Here is a 17896-nt window from a genome sequence, read left to right as displayed (position 1 = left end):
GCTGTTGAACGGGTTTTCAATTTAATTTAGTTATTTATATGTTATCAGAAGTACTCAAGAGTATCACGCCCAAAGAGCAGATTCACGGTTCAATGTGTTAGGGCCAACTTGTATTCGTTAACAGTCTGTACAGTATACAGACAAGATTTCCCCCAAGGAAAAAAATATGGCTACAAAAGGCAGTAAGAAGATTCCTCGCTTCTGCAACGTCAACCAAAGTATTGCAATCAAAATAGAAGGAGGCAGATCTCGAGCCCAATGCCTTCGTTGCTGAGGCAGTAAGAAGTAAAGCCATCGCTTCAGCCTGCAAAACCAATCACACATTTGTTGTCCGCCGCATGAATGTGGTGTACTTGGTGACTGGTTGAGTATGCATATTCGTACTTAGGAGCGGATTATCATTGTTATTTTCATTGGATGTCTCCTTTTCCTCCTTCTCTTCCATTAAACATGCATTAAGCATTTGCCTTCGTAGCATGCATAACCTGCATAGGACTTCAATCTATTTTATTGAAAAGGAGGTCATTTCTTGCTTATCATATGTTCCATATAGTGAAAACATAATCTAGCTTTAACTTCGATTATTGAAAAAATAGGATCAATTGGATGATATCCGCATGATATAGATTGAAGTTCATCATACCAGTTTTGAGGCCAATTTTAAACCAAATTGATCTAGAGAAATTACACTGAAAGAAAAGGTGCAAATCTGATTCTATTTGACCATATCTACAACCTTTTTTATATATGATAAGAATACCTAGAAGCTCTTGGTCTAGTTGTAACAGCTCTCCTAATAACCATCCAGGCAAAAGTTTTGAACCTAGGTGGCATGCTTTTGTTTTTTCAAACCCGTTTTAGGATAGCAATTTCTTGATCTGAAATAATAACTTGTCTTTCCAAAGCGCTATCTTGAATTTCCTGTACACATAAGTTTTTAAGCACTTTTTGTAGTACACTCTACATTAGGAGTGTGAGTCCAACAAGTGGTATCTTCCAAATTGGCATTGATATTTGGAGTATTTCAAATTAGCATTGTTAAAAGAATCATCAAAGTAAGCACTAATTTTGTCCCCATCCCAAAGCTTGGAGTTGGGCTTCCAGAGATCACTAATGATACTAGGCAGGGTCCTGCAAATTAGACTTAAGATGATCATGTATGTTCTCGTAATCTTTACACCAAGGACTAGTCCAAATGCAATAATTAGCTTTAATAATTTGAAGTTGGTTGGCCTTAAGGATGAAGGGGATAATTTTTATAACAAAGCTCCAGAAAACAAACTTAGGAATATAAGTGCTAGGTTACCAAATAGAAGAATTATGAAGATATTTATCTCTAAGAATTTTGGTAAGCAAAGAAGCAAGATTCTTAATAATTCTCCAAGCCATCATAGCCATCGTAGATTTGTTAATAAGAGATAAATCCCTTATGACCGGTCCTCCTTCGTACATTGGTTTACATATGTCTTGACATGCTCTTAAGCAAGTAGGATTCGTGTCCTTATCCTTATTAATCACAGTCCACCAGAATTTTCTAACGATGGAAGTAAAGAATGTAATAGTAGTTTTACCCAAGAGAATGTTGGACATGTAATAAACAGGCACAAAGGCAAACACAAATGTAATGAGACTAAGTCTACCGTCATGTGAAGCCTATTAACCTTGTAGCAATTAATTTTAGCCTTGAATTTATCTATAATAAATTGTGGGCAACAACTCTATTTCTACCTAGAAGGATGAGAGGATGACCAAGATGTGTAGTATTAATATCCATATTTGGGGCAGGGAAAATATTCTTAATCTAAGAGAATTATCCATATGTTTGCTAAATAAGATAGTGGATTTATTATAATTAGGGATTTGACCAAAGGTTGCACAAAATTGACTAATAATGCAAGCAATATTATTAGCATCTTCAGTATCTACCCTGCCACAAATGATCAAATCATCTGCAAAATTAAAGAATGGATGGGGGACAAGATGGTCCAAGTTGGATACGCTACTTGTGAGTTGCGTTGGGATTTTTTCCGAAGAGGAAGGGTGAAACAATATAGTAGCGGTAAGTATTTCCCTCGGTGAGAACCAATGGGAGAACCAAGCGTATGCTTGCTACTTGTGAGCTGCGTTGGGATTTTCCCCGAAGAGGAAGGGTGGTGCGATATAGTAGCTGATAAGTATTTCCCTTAGTGAGAACCAAAGTTATCAAACCAATAGGAGAACCATGCAAATCCTAGTGATAGATCTATAAATTGAAAAGTAAAATAAAAAGAGTAAAATTGAAGCAATATATTTTTGGTTTTAGTAATATGATTAAGATAGACCTGGGGCCATCATTTTTACTAGAGGCTTCTCTCTCGAAACAATAGCATATGATGGGTAAACAAATTACTGTTGGATAATTAATAAAAAAGCGCACAGTTATGATGTTATTCTTGGCAATAATCTCATATATAGGCATCACGTCCGTGATAAGTAGATAGACTCCTAACTGCATCTACTACTATTACTCCACCAATCGACCGACTTCTGCCTCCATCAACGGTATGAAATTCATGACAAACAGAGTAACACTTTAAGCAAGATGACATGAACCAAGCAATATGATTAAACCCTGTCCTTTTACCCTTAATGGCAACAATACAAATATGTGCATCGCTACCTGATACGTCTCCAACGTATCTATAATTTTTTACTGTTCCATGCTATTATATTATCCATCTTGGATGTTTTATATGCATTATTATGCTATTTTATATCATTTTTTGGACTAACCTATTAACCAAGTGCCCAGTGCCAGTTGCTGTTTTTTCCTTGTTTTTTTCTTTTACCGAAACTCAATACCAAACGGAGTCCAAATGGAACGAAACTTTTTGAGGATTTTTCTTGGACCAGAAGACACCCAAACAGACCTCGTGAGATTTGATACGTCTCCAGTGTATCTATAATTTTTTATTGTTCCATGCTATTATATTATCTATTTTGGATGTTTTATATGCATTAATATGGTATTTTATATTATTTTTGGGACTAACCTATTAACCTAGAGCCCAGTGCTAGTTTCTATTTTTTCCTTATTTTTGAGTTTTACAGAAAAGAAATATCAAACGGAGTCCAAACGAAATAAAACTTCCGCGATGATTTTTCTTGGACCAGAAGACACACGTGGGACTTGGAGTCCAAGTCAGAAGACCCTCGAGGAGGCGGCAAGCCAGGGGGCGCGCCCCTAGGGCTTGTGACCCCCTCGGAGACCTCCTGACCTCCTTCCTTGGCCTACACTAGTACGCGTCGCTGCTATACAAACGGTTTTAACCCCTTTCCGCGACGGCATTTGGAACCGTCGCCTAGTGAGTGACGGCGATAGGGGGTCCTTCCCACACGACCCAGAAACCGTCGGGGATAGGGAGCCTTGATGCATACAGTTGTCCCTATATAACCGTTTTCGATATCTCGAATATCCCAAACGCTTCATCCTTGCTACTCGTTTGTGCTCGCATTGCCATCATAGTCGGAGTTTTGTGGTTTTACCTAAATCCAGGCAGATTCCAGGCACGAGAGTTTTCCAGGCAGATTCCAGGCACGGGAGTTTTACGATGCCTGGCACATCACAAACAGTTCATGATTATAAACCGTGTACGATAGGTAGACAATCACACACATTTAGTTTTCCCGCACCGTATGCGATAGTGTCCGACATCACACACGCTTTGCTAATGGCAACTGTGTGCATTGTTACACGCGTTTCCTCTCCGTGAACCGTGTCGGATTAACCGTGTGCGCCGTAATGACCTGCACACGCTGTGCTTTATTAACCGTGTGCGCCGTAATGACCTGCACACCGTAATTTCGCCCTAATTTAATTGCTGCTATTTAAAATTACACCTAATTTAAACTTGAAAGTAGGCTTTAGCTTTATTCATATCCATCAGGTTCAAACAACCAATGCATTATTCGATTCACAGGTACATATGTTTAAGAATTACATAAGCACCAAATAAAGAATGATGAACCAGGGTTCTATACTTGTAGTATTACAGATGGTAAAGAAAGAAGCAACAGACATTCTGGTTGCTGAACAAGGTGAAGCGGAATGGCTCTATTGTGCTCTCCTGGATGCAGAAGGCATGCAGGACTCTAGTCCAACCCCTTGTGATGGCCGACCGCCAATCATGTAGTTTGAGAGGTAATCTTGAGTAAACTGCTTCAGGATCCACTGCAAAGGAAAAAAGATTCAGACATTGTCATCTAGCACAACTCATTAGGGGCAGTAAAAAGAAGGCTACAGGGTTCTTACTTACCATCCTGTAGTTCACTGTTGTCTTGCATAAAGTGTAAATAAATAGTTCAATTGACGTCTTTGGACCCATTTTAATAACAATCTTTGTCAATTTCCTCACTTGATGCTCGTTCATGAATATTTCATTGCCCCAGAAAGGGTCGAAGTGTGGAACTTTGGCAATGATATATGTACCTAAAAGCACCAAGTTAATATTAGAAGCTAAACAACAATTGAAAAATGATGTAATACAACACTCCCTCCATCCCATTATATAAGATTTTATTACATGTATATCTAGACATCATCAGAACATTAAGGTAACACTCTTCCTTGTTGCTATATAGCCTGGGATTGCATATTTAGTCATTCAGTACAATGTATGTTGCTATGTTGCCTCAGATATATTAAATATGCCCCTAGTTAACCTACTGATAAATGGGTGATAGATATATTCAGTGAAATGTCCAATTCGACGATTAATCCCTTATCAGCCCCAGGCTATATGGTACCAGCTACCGATATCCTGAACAGTGAGTACATATAAGCAATGCGATGAAACTAACCTCGATGGAAAACAACACTGTTCTCAATATTGTCCTGCATGAGTACATATAAAGGCATGTTAAGCACAATAGGCTAAACATCAACCAAATATATCCATGGTAGACAACATAATCTACAAATGATAGCTTCAATGTGCAGGTTTAAGCACGCTAGTTAAGCAAAATAAGAAGTGGAAAGGTGTCTTAACTGCATCAGGCATAACATTTAAAAACAAGCAAATAGTCATTCAAACTGGTATTGTGCGGGTCTAAAGTACACTAGTTATTGTTAAAAAACAAAAAGGCATGTTAACTGCAATATCCTTAACAGCAACCAAATATCGTAATTCATAGTGGTATTGTTGAAACTGTTATTGATGAAATTGAACTGCACGGCAAATAGTTGCACATATAGAGTATCACATTGTGAAGAACTGAAATAAACAAGTCATAAGGCCATCTCTAGCCGATCATTTAAAAGTTAAAGGACTGAAACCCTTAGTGGATATATATATATACCTTTTCTAGTCGATCCCCTAAACTTAACATTGTAAGCTTCAATTTGATCAAGTTCAAAGCAGGTTCAACCGAAAGTAGCATGCATTCAAACATAAACATAGATAGTTTTGCATAACCGAACATAAAACATAAATTTAAACTAAGCTAAACTACTTTCGGTCGAAGTAGAGGTCGAGCCAATCCTTCCTCGTCATGTACAGTGTGCCGCGAGCCGGGTCCGGGCCAGTGCCATCGTCGGGGTCATTGGGGAAGGCACTCCTCCACTCCTCGACGTCGATCTCCTCGTCCTCGGGGCCCACCTCGACGCCCTCCGCGCCGCCATCGCCGCCACCTTCGACCTCGTCATCGGAGGAGAGCGCGATAACCTCGCCGCCCTCCGTGCCGCCGTCCTTGCTGCCTTCGACCTCGTCATCGGAGGAGAGCGCGATAACCTCGCCGCCCTCCGTGCCGGCAAAGATCGCCTGCTCCGCCTCCACGAGCTCCGGATGCTGCCGGCGGAGCTCTTGCATGTAGGCCTCGTCAACGGCCTCGGCCTCGAGGTGCTCCCACGCCTCGCGGTCCTCCCACGCCATAGCTGAGCTCACCACCCCTGGCTCCGGCGGAACAAGGTCGACCGGACATGTGCCGAAGGGGAAATTGAGCCTAGCCACCGCGCCGTGGTAGGCGACCTGCCAGCGGTCGTACTCCATGGCCGCGAGCTCAGCCGTGTGGAAGCTACCGAGCCACCGGGGGGTGTGGGTCTCCCGATCTGTAATCTTGGCGACCCACGTCCCCCACCGCCGCTGCCGGACCCCGAGGTAGGACCTCGTCGGCTGCCGGGTCCGAGGGAGGACGGGGAAGTCCTCGAACTGGGGTAGGGGCGCGGCGGCGGGCCGATCGGGGGACTGGCGACGACGGATCGAGCCCGTGGAGGACGACGGGGACACCTCGCCGGCGTTGGGCGATAAGGGCGCGATAAACCTCTTTTTGGCCATTGGCTCCTCGAGCTCCCCGGCACACAGGCAGAGGTTGAGGATGGAGGCGCCGGCGATGGCGGCGACCTACCAATGGTTTCGAGGGTTGTGTGTGTCTGTGTGAGCGGAGGTTTTGGGGAGTGTGTGGTGTGTGTGGAGGGGGCGGGGGGGCAAGGTAATGTTTGAGGAAATACTGCGGGAACTGAAAATTTTACTAGGCGGGAGTAACAAGGCGGGCTACTGAAAATTTGGATCAAGGGCGAGCAGGTATTTTTGAGACTGCGAGGGATGCAGAGGCGGGAGTAAAATGCCGGGGCTAGTGAAAATTTGAATCAAGGGACTGAAGCAGAGCGGGAGTAACAGACATCGCACACGGTCCGTACATACTAATCGTGTGCTATCAAACATTAAAACCTTCGAGGCGGTAGACATTTTCGAGATTACGAGGCAGTAATATTTCCGAGATTGCGAGGGATGCAGAGGTGGGAGTATTTGGGGAGTGAGCTAGTGTGCTTGACACGCCGGCTGTGGACTGTAGCCGACGCACCTTCTCGCGTAAGCCATAGGCGTACAATACACCGACGGTGCTCCAGGATATCTTGTACTACATCTCACACGGTTGGTGATAATAAGCTGTGTGGGATCTACTTGATTTTTCATCTTGATTTGAATTACATAATGGGGTCACAACGGCAATGGACGGTGTTTGAATTGCTAGACCTTTTATCTGCAGTGAACATGCACCTATATGTGTGTCGTAAAAGAATTGTAATTATTCAGGGTTCGTTTGGACATTTTATACATTAAACTGGTTTTCTAGCCATTTCAGGTGCACAATTCAAAATTAAACTACATGCATATGCTCCGGTGCATATAAATTGGTTGAAAAATCAAATCTGTGTCCTTGGGTGCATGCTTAGGTCCCATGCAAGAAATGGGAATGAATTTCAAACACCAGGGCACTGTTGATTGCCAGCAAAACATTGAGATACTTGGTTTTTAAATTCTAGTAAATCTAAAACTCGTATGAAATTCATGAAACTTGGCATGCTATCATGGAGCGGCATCAACATGCCGTGGTAAAATTTTTGTCCCATTTGGGGCAGGTATGGGTATAAGCTTCTCACAAACCAGAGCTTCTCACAACAAGCGTGATGGTTTCGGTAGGGAACGTGCCACCTTTGGGGATGAAACGATATACGTTGCCTCTTATTGTTTTCAAAAAAATTCTAGTGTCAACATAGAACAACAGGAGTGTTGTGTTTAATTTTGGAATTTATCGGGGTTCGTTTGGCCTTTTTTATACATTAATTGGGTTTCTGGGCATTTAATGTGCATATTAAAATTTGAACTACAAGCACATGCTCCAGTGCACCAAAGTTGGTTGAAAAATCACATGTGTGTCCTTGGGTGAATTTCTAGGTCCCATGCAAAAAATGGGAATGAAATTCAAACACCAGGGCACTGTTGATTGCCGGCAAAACGTTGAGATGCCTGGTTTTTAAATTCTAGTAAATCCAAAACTCGTCTGAAATTCATGAAACGAAGTTGGAGCATGATTTATTTATTGATTGTCATCCTTTGTGTGGAGGTCGGGATCACGCGATGGTTAAGTCCTACCAACCCTTCCCCTAGGACTAGGAGCATGCGCGTCGTACTTTGTTTCGATGACTAATAGATTTTTGCAATAAGTATGTTAGTTCTTTATGACTAATGTTGAGTCCATGGATTATACGCACTCTCACTCTTCCACCATTGCTAGCCTCTCTAGTGTTGGAAATATGCCCTAGAGGCAATAATAAATGGTTATTATTATATTTCTTTGTTCATGGTAATTGTCCATTATTCATGCTATAATTGTATTGTCCGGAAATCGTAATACATGTGTGAATACATAGACAACACCATGTCCCTAGTGAGCCTCTAGTTGACTAGCTCGTTGATCAATAGATGGTTACGGTTTCCTGACCATGGACATTGGATGTCGTTGATAACGGGATCACATCATTAGGAGAATGATGTGATGGACAAGACCCAATCCTAAGCATAGCATAAAAGATCGTGTAGTTTCGTTTGCTAGAGCTTTTCCAATGTCAAGTATCTTTTCCTTAGACCATGAGATCGTGCAACTCCCGGATACCGTAGGAGTGCTTTGGGTGTGCCAAACGTCACAACGTAACTGGGTGACTATAAAGGTGCATTACGGGTATCTCCGAAAGTGTCTGTTGGGTTGGCACGGATCGAGACTGGGATTTGTCACTCCGTGTGACGGAGAGGTATCTCTGGGCCCACTCGGTAATGCATCATCATAATGAGCTCAATGTGACTAAGGCGTTAGTCACGGGATCATGCATTGCGGTACGAGTAAAGAGACTTGCCGGTAACGAGATTGAACTAGGTATTGGGATACCGACGATCGAATCTCGGGCAAGTAACATACCGATTGACAAAGGGAATTGCATCGGATTGATTGAATCCTCGACACCGTGGTTCATCCGATGAGATCATCGTGGAGCATGTGGGAGCCAACATGGGTATCCAGATCCCGCTGTTGGTTATTGACCGGAGAGGCGTCTCGGTCATGTCTGCATGTCTCCCGAACCCGTAGGGTCTACACACTTAAGGTCCGGTGACGCTAGGGTTGTAGAGATATATGTATGCGGAAACCCGAAAGTTGTTCGGAGTCCCGGATGAGATCCCGGACGTCACGAGAGGTTCCGGAATGGTCCGGAGGTAAAGATTTATATATGGGAAGTCTTATTTTGGTCGCCGGAAAAGTTTCGCACTTTATCGGTATTGTACCGGGAGTGCCGAAAGGGGTCCGGGGGTCCACCAAGGGGGCCCACCAGCCCCGGGGGGCCACATGGGCTGTAAGGGGTGCGCCTTGGCCTATATGGGCCAAGGGCACCAGCCCCAAGAGGCCCATGCGCAAGAGATAAGAAAAAAGGGAGAGTCCTAAAGGGGGAAGGCACCTCCGAGGTGCCTTGGGGGGGAAGGACTCCCCCCTGGCCGCACCCTTCCTTGGAGGAAGGGGCAATGCTGCGCCCCCCCTCTCCCTTGGCCCTATATATAGTGGGGGGAAGGGAGGGCAGCAAGATCACAGCCTTGGGCGCCTCCCTCCTCCCCTGCAACACCTCTCTCTCTCTCGCAGAAGCTCGGCGAAGCCCTGCCGGAGAGCCGCTACATCCACCACAACGCCGTCGTGCTGTTGGATCTCCATCAACCTCTCCTTCCCCCTTGCTGGATCAAGAAGGAGGAGACGTCGCTGCACCGTACGTGTGTTGAACGCGGAGGTGCCGTACGTTCGGCACTCGGTCATCGGTGATTTGGATCACGACGAGTACGACTCCATCATCCACGTTCATTGGAACGCTTCCGCTCGCGATCTACAAGGGTATGTAGATCCACTCCTTTCCCCTCGTTGCTAGTAGACTCCATAGATGCATCTTGGTGAGCGTAGGAAATTTTTTAAATTATGCTACGATTACCAACAGTGGCATCATGAGCCAGGTCTATGCGTAGTTACTATGCACGAGTAGAACACAAAGCAGTTGTGGGCGTTGAGTTTGCCAATTCTTCTTGCCGCTACTAGTCTTTTCTTGTTTCGGCGGCATTGTAGGATGAAGCGGCCCGGACCGACCTTACACGTACTCTTACGTGAGACAGGTTCCACCGACTGACATGCACTAGATGCATAAGGTGGCTAGCGGGTGTCTGTCTCTCCTACTTTAGTCGGAACGGATTCGATGAAAAGGGTCCTTATGAAGGGTAAATAGAAATTGGCAAATCACGTTGTGGTCATACGTAGGTAAGAAACGTTCTTGCTAGAAACCTACAAACCACGTAAAAACTTGCAACAACAATTAGAGGACGTCTAACTTGTTTTTGCAGCAAGTGCTATGTGATGTGATATGGCCAGAAGATGTGATGAATGATATATATGATGTATGAGATTGATCATATTCTTGTAATAGGAATCACGACTTGCATGTCGATGAGTATGACAACCGGCAGGAGCCATAGGAGTTGTCTTTATTATTTTGTATGACCTGCGTGTCATTGAATAACGCCATGTAAATTACTTTACTTTGTTGCTAAACGCGTTAGCCATAGAAGTAGAAGTAATCGTTGGCGTGACGACTTCATAAAGACACAATGATGGAGATCATGATGATGGAGATCAGGGTGTCATGCCGGTGACAAAGATGATCATGGTGCCCCGAAGATGGAGATCAAAGGAGCATAATGATATTGGCCATATCATGTCACTATTTGATTGCATGTGATGTTTATCATGTTTTTGCATCTTATTTGCTTAGAACGACGGTAGCAAGTAGGATGATCCCTTATAATAATTTCAAGAAAGTGTTCACCCTAACTGTGCACCGTTGCGAAGGTTCGTCGTTTCGAAGCACCACGTGATGATCGGGTGTGATAGATTCTTACGTTCGAATACAACGGGTGTTGACGAGCCTAGCATGTACAGACATGGCCTCGGAACACACGCAATACACTTAGGTTGACTTGACGAGCCTAGCATGTACAGACATGGCCTCGGAACACGGAGGACCGAAAGGTCGAGCATGAGTCGTATAGAAGATACGATCAACATGGAGATGTTCACCGATCTTGACTAGTCCGTCTCACGTGATGATCGGACACGGCCTAGTTAAACTCGGATCATGTTTCACTTAGATGACTAGAGGGATGTCTATCTGAGTGGGAGTTCATAATCAGATGAACTTCATTATCATGAACATAGTCAAAAAGGTATTTGCAAATTATGTCATAGCTTGCGCTTTAGTTCTACTGGTTAAGATATGTTCCTAGAGAAAATTTAGTTGAAAATTGGTAGTAGCAATTATGCGGACTGGGTCCGTAAACTGAGGATTGTCCTCATTGCTGCACAGAAGGCTTATGTCCTTAATGCACCGCTCGGTGTGCTGAACCTCAGCGTCGTCTGTAGATGTTACGAAACATCTGACATACACGTTTTGATGACTACGTGATAGTTCAGTGCGGTTTAGAATTGTGGCACCAAAGACGTTTTGAAACGTCGCAGAACATGTGAGATGTTCCGAAGACTGAAATTGGGATTTCAGACTAGTGCCCACGTCAAGAGGTATGAGACCTCTGACAAGTTTCTTAAGCCTACAAACTAAGGGAGAAAAGCTCAATCGTTGAGCGTGTGCTCAGATAGTCTGAGTGCCACAATCGCTTGAATCGAGTGGGAGTTAATCTCCCAGATGAGATAGTGATAGTTCTCCATAGTCACTGCCACCAAGCTAGTAGAGCTTCGTGATGAACTATAACATATCAAGGATAATCATGATGATCCTTGAGCTATTCGCGATGTTTGACACCGCGAGAGTAGAAATCAAGAAGGAGCATCAATTGTTGATGGTTAGTAAAACCACTAGTTTAAGAAGGGCAAGGGCAAAAGGGATACTTCATGAAACAGCAAGTCGTTTGCTGCTCTAGTGAAGAATCCCAAGGTTGAACCCAAACCCGAGACTAAGTGCTTCTGTAATGAGAGGAACGGTCACTGAAGCAGTACTACCCTAGATACTTGGTAGATGAGAAGGCAGGCAAGGTCGACAGAAGTATATTGGATATACGTTATATGAATGTGTACTTTACTAGTACTCCCAGCAGCAGCAGGGTATTAGATACTGGTTCGGTTGCTAAGTGTTAGTAACTCGAAATAAAAGCTGCGGAATAAATGGAGACTAGCTAAAGGTGAGATGACGATATGTGTTGGAAGTGTTTCCAAGGTTGATGTGATCAAGCATCGCATGCTCCCTCTACCATCGAGATTTGGTGGTTGCGCTGAACATGATTGGATTATGTTTACCGCAAAACGGTTATTCATTTAAGGAGAATAATGGTTACTCTGTTTATTTGAATAATACCTTCGATGGTCTTGCACCTAAAATGAATCTCGATCGTAGTGATACACATGTTCATGCCAAAAGATATAAGATAGTAATGATAGTACCACATACTTGTGGCACTGACACTTGAGTCATATTGGTGTAGAACGCATGAAGAAGCTCCATGTAGGTGGATCTTTGGACTCACTCATTTTTGAAAAGATTGAGACATGCGAACCATGTCTATTGGTATATATGCATGAAGAAACTCCATACAGATGGATCGTTTGGACTCACTTGATTTTGAATCACTTGAGACATGCAAATCATACCACATGGGCAAGATGACTGAAAGGCCTCGTTTTCAGTAAGATGGAACAAGAGAGCAACTTATTGGAAGTAATACATTTTGATGTATGCAGTCCAATGAGTGCTGAGGCATGCAGTGGATATCGTTGTGTTCTTACTTCACAGATGATTTGAGTAGATGCTGAGTGTATTTACTTGATGAAACACAAGTCTGAATTATTGAAATGTTCAAGTAATTTCAGAGTGAAGTTGAACATCATCGTGACAAGAGGATAAAATGTCTGTGATATGATCATAGAGATGAGTATCTGAGTTACGAGTTTGGCACACAATTGAGACATTGTGGAAAGTGTTTCACAATTAATACCGCCTGGAACACCATAGTGTGATGGTGTGTCCGAACATCATAACTGCACCCTATTGGATATGGTGCATACCATGATGTTTCTTATCAAATTACCACTATCGTTTATGGGTTAGGCATTAGAGACAACCGCATTCACTTCAAAAGGGGCACCACGCAATTCCGTTGAGACGACACCGTTTATAGAAACCTAAGTTGTCGTTTCTTAAAAGTTTGGGGCTGCGATGCTTATGTGAAAAAGTTTCAGGTGATAAGCTCAAACCCAAAGCGGATAAATGCATCTTCATAGAATACCCAAAAACAGTTGGGTATACCTCCTATTTCAGATCTGGAAGCAAAAGTAATTGCTTCTAGAAACGAGTCCTTTCTCGAGGAAAAGTTTCTCTCGAAAGAATTGAGTGGGAGGATGGTGGAGACTTGATAAGTTTATTGAACCGTCGCTTCAACTGGTGTGTAGCAGGGCACAGGAAGTTGTTCCTGTGGCACCTACACCAATTGAAGTGGAAGCTTATGATAGTGATCATGAAACTTCGGATCAAGTCACTACCAAACCTCGTAGGATGACGAGGATGCGCACTACTTCAGAGTAATGCGTGATCCTGTCTTGGAGGTCATGTTGCTAGACAACAATGAACCTACGAGCTATGGAGAAGCGATGGTGGGCCCATATTCCGACGAATGGCTCGAGGCCATGAAATCCGAGATAGAATCCATGTATCAGAACAAAGCATGGACTTTGGTGAGCTTGCCCGATGATCGGCAAGCCATTGAGATAAATGGATCTTTAAGAAGAAGACGGACATGGACGGTAATGTTACCGTCTATGAAGCTCGACTTGTGGCAAAGAGTATTTTCACAAGTTCAAGGAGTTGACTACGATGAGTTTTTCTCATCCGTAGCGATGCTTAGGTCCGTCGGAATCATGTTAGCATTAGCTACATTTATGAAATCTGGCAGATGGATGTCAAAACAAGTTTCCTTACCAGTTTTCGTAAGGAAAGGTTGTATGTGATACAATCAGAAAGGTTTTGTCGATCCTAAGGATGCTAAAAGATATGCTAGCTCCAGCGATCCTTCCATGGATCAGAGCAAGCATCTCGGAGTCAGAATATACGCTTTGATGGGGTGATCAAAGTTTTTGGGTTTATACAAAGTTTGTTAGAAACTTGTATTTACAATAAAGTGAGTGGGAGCGCTACAACATTTCTGATAAGTATATGTGAATGACATATTGATGATCCGAAATGATGTAAAATTTCTGGAAAGCATAAAGGGTTGTTTGAAAGGAGTTTTTCAAAGGAAGACCTGGATAAAGCTACTTACATATTGGGCATCAAGATCCATAGAGATAGATCAAGACGCCTGATGATACTTTCAAAAGACAGCACACCTTGACATGATTTTGAAAGAGTTCAAAATAGATCAGCAAAGAAGGAGTTCTTGGTTGTGTTACAAAGTGTGAGTATTGAGTGAGACTCAAGACCTGACCACAGCAGAAGATAGAGAAAGGACGAAGGTCGTCCCCTATGCTTTAGACATAGGCTCTATAGTATGCTATGCTGTGTACTGCACATGTAGTGTGCCTTGCCATGAGTTGGTCAAGAGGGTACAATGGTGATCCGGGAAAGGATCTCATGACAGCGGTCGAACTTATCCTTAGCACCTAGTGGATTAAGGAATTTTCTCGATTATGGAGGTGGAAAGGAGTTCGTCGTAAAGGGTTACGTCGATGCGAACTTTGACACTAATCCGGATGACTCTGAGTAGTAAACCGGATTCGTATAGTAGAGCAATTATTTGAAATGGCTCCAAATAGCGCGTGGTAGCATCCACAAGATGACATAGATATTCGTAAAGTACACGGTTCTGAAAGGTTCAGACCCATTGACTAATAACCTCTCTCACAAGCATAACATGACCAAACCAGAACACATTGAGTGATAATCACATGGTGATGTGAACTAGATTGTTGACTCTAGTAAACTCTTTAGATGTTGGTCACATGGTGATGTGACCAGTGAGTGTTAATCACATGGTGATGTGAACTAGATTATTGACTCTAGTGCAAGTGGGAGACTGTTGGAAATATGCCCTAGAGGCAATAATAAATGGTTATTATTATATTTCTTTGTTCATGGTAATTGTCCATTATTCATGCTATAATTGTATTGTCCGGAAATCGTAATACATGTGTGAATACATAGACAACACCATGTCCCTAGTGAGCCTCTAGTTGACTAGCTCGTTGATCAATAGATGGTTACGGTTTCCTGACCATGGACATTGGATGTCGTTGATAACGGGATCACATCATTAGGAGAATGATGTGATGGACAAGACCCAATCCTAAGCATAGCATAAAAGATCGTGTAGTTTCGTTTGCTAGAGCTTTTCCAATGTCAAGTATCTTTTCCTTAGACCATGAGATCGTGCAACTCCCGGATACCGTAGGAGTGCTTTGGGTGTGCCAAACGTCACAACGTAACTGGGTGACTATAAAGGTGCATTACGGGTATCTCCGAAAGTGTCTGTTGGGTTGGCACGGATCGAGACTGGGATTTGTCACTCCGTGTGACGGAGAGGTATCTCTGGGCCCACTCGGTAATGCATCATCATAATGAGCTCAATGTGACTAAGGCGTTAGTCACGGGATCATGCATTGCGGTACGAGTAAAGAGACTTGCCGGTAACGAGATTGAACTAGGTATTGGGATACCGACGATCGAATCTCGGGCAAGTAACATACCGATTGACAAAGGGAATTGCATCAGATTGATTGAATCCTCGACACCGTGGTTCATCCGATGAGATCATCGTGGAGCATGTGGGAGCCAACATGGGTATCCAAATCCCGCTGTTGGTTATTGACCGGAGAGGCGTCTCGGTCATGTCTGCATGTCTCCCGAACCCGTAGGGTCTACACACTTAAGGTCCGGTGACGCTAGGGTTGTAGAGATATATGTATGCGGAAACCCGAAAGTTGTTCGGAGTCCCGGATGAGATCCCGGACGTCACGAGAGGTTCCGGTATGGTCCGGAGGTAAAGATTTATATATGGGAAGTCTTATTTTGGTCGCCGGAAAAGTTTCGCACTTTATCGGTATTGTACCGGGAGTGCCGAAAGGGGTCCGGGGGTCCACCAAGGGGGCCCACCAGCCCCGGGGGGCCACATGGGCTGTAAGGGGTGCGCCTTGGCCTATATGGGCCAAGGGCACCAGCCCCAAGAGGCCCATGCGCAAGAGATAAGAAAAAAGGGAGAGTCCTAAAGGGGGAAGGCACCTCCGAGGTGCCTTGGGGGGGAAGGACTCCCCCCTGGCCGCACCCTTCCTTGGAGGAAGGGGCAATGCTGCGCCCCCCCCCTCTCCCTTGGCCCTATATATAGTGGGGGGAAGGGAGGGCAGCAAGATCACAGCCTTGGGCGCCTCCCTCCTCCCCTGCAACACCTCTCTCTCTCTCGCAGAAGCTCGGCGAAGCCCTGCCGGAGAGCCGCTACATCCACCACAACGCCGTCGTGCTGTTGGATCTCCATCAACCTCTCCTTCCCCCTTGCTGGATCAAGAAGGAGGAGACGTCGCTGCACCGTACGTGTGTTGAACGCGGAGGTGCCGTACGTTCGGCACTCGGTCATCGGTGATTTGGATCACGACAAGTACGACTCCATCATCCACGTTCATTGGAACGCTTCCGCTCGCGATCTACAAGGGTATGTAGATCCACTCCTTTCCCCTCGTTGCTAGTAGACTCCATAGATGCATCTTGGTGAGCGTAGGAAATTTTTTAAATTATGCTACGATTACCAACATCTAGTACCGCGCAACTTTTGCCGGTGACATACAGCCACCATATACCTTCCTCAAAACAGCCACCATACCTACCTATTATGGCATTTCCATAGCCATTCCGAGATATATTGCCATGCAACTTTCCAACGTTTCGTTTATTATGACACGCTTCATCATTGTCATATTCCTTTGCATGATCATGTAGTTGACATAGTATTTGTGGCAAAGCCACCGTTCATAATTCTTTCATACATGTTACTCTTGAGTCATTGCACATCCCGGTACATCGCTGGAGGCATTCATATAGAGTCATATTTTGTTCTAGTATCGAGTTGTACTCTTTGAGTTGTAAGTAAATAAAAGTGTGATGATCTTCATTATTAGAGCATTGTCCCATGTGAGGAAATCAAAATAAAAGAGGCCAAAGAAGCCAAATAAAAAATAGTCCAAAGAAGCCATTCAAAAAAATGAGAGAAAAGAGAGAAGGGGCAATGTTACTATCCTTTTTCCACACTTGTGCTTCAAAGTAGCACCATGATCTTCATGATAGAGAGTCTCCTATTTTGTCACTTTCATATACTAGTGGGAATTTTTCATTATAGAACTTGGCTTGTATATTCCAACGATGGGCTTCCTCAAATGCCCTAGGTCTTCATGAGCAAGCAAGTTGGATGCACACCCACTTAGTTTCTTTTTGAGCTTTCATAAACTTATAGCTCTAATGCATCTGTTGCATGGCAATCCCTACTCACTCACATTGATATCTATTGATGGGCATCTCCATAGCCCATTGATACACCTAGTTGATGTGAGACTATCTCCTTCTTTTTGTCTTCTCCACACCACCATATTCTATTCCACCTATAGTGTTATGTACATGGCTCACGCTCATGTATTGCGTGAAAGTTGAAAAGGTTTGTGAATACTAAAGTATGAAACAATTGCTTGGCTGAAACCAGGGTTGTGCATGATTTGAATACTTTGTGTGATGAAGATGGAGCATAGCCAGACTATATGATTTTGTAGGGATAGCTTCCTTTAGCCATACTATTTTGAGAAGACATGATTGCTTTATTAGTATGCTTGAAGTATTATTGTTTTTATGTCAATATTAAACTTTTGTTTTGAATCTTATGGATCTGAACATTCATGCCGCAATGAACAAAATTACATGGATAAATATGTTAGGTAGCATTCCACATCAAAAATTCTGTTTTTATCATTTACCTGCTCGAGGATGAGCAGGAATTAAGCTTGGGGATGCTTGATACTTCTCCAA

This window comes from Aegilops tauschii, chromosome 5 (assembly GCF_002575655.3).
Source record: "Aegilops tauschii subsp. strangulata cultivar AL8/78 chromosome 5, Aet v6.0, whole genome shotgun sequence".
Lineage (NCBI taxonomy): Eukaryota > Viridiplantae > Streptophyta > Magnoliopsida > Poales > Poaceae > Aegilops > Aegilops tauschii.
This window is presented reverse-complemented; position numbering follows the sequence as displayed.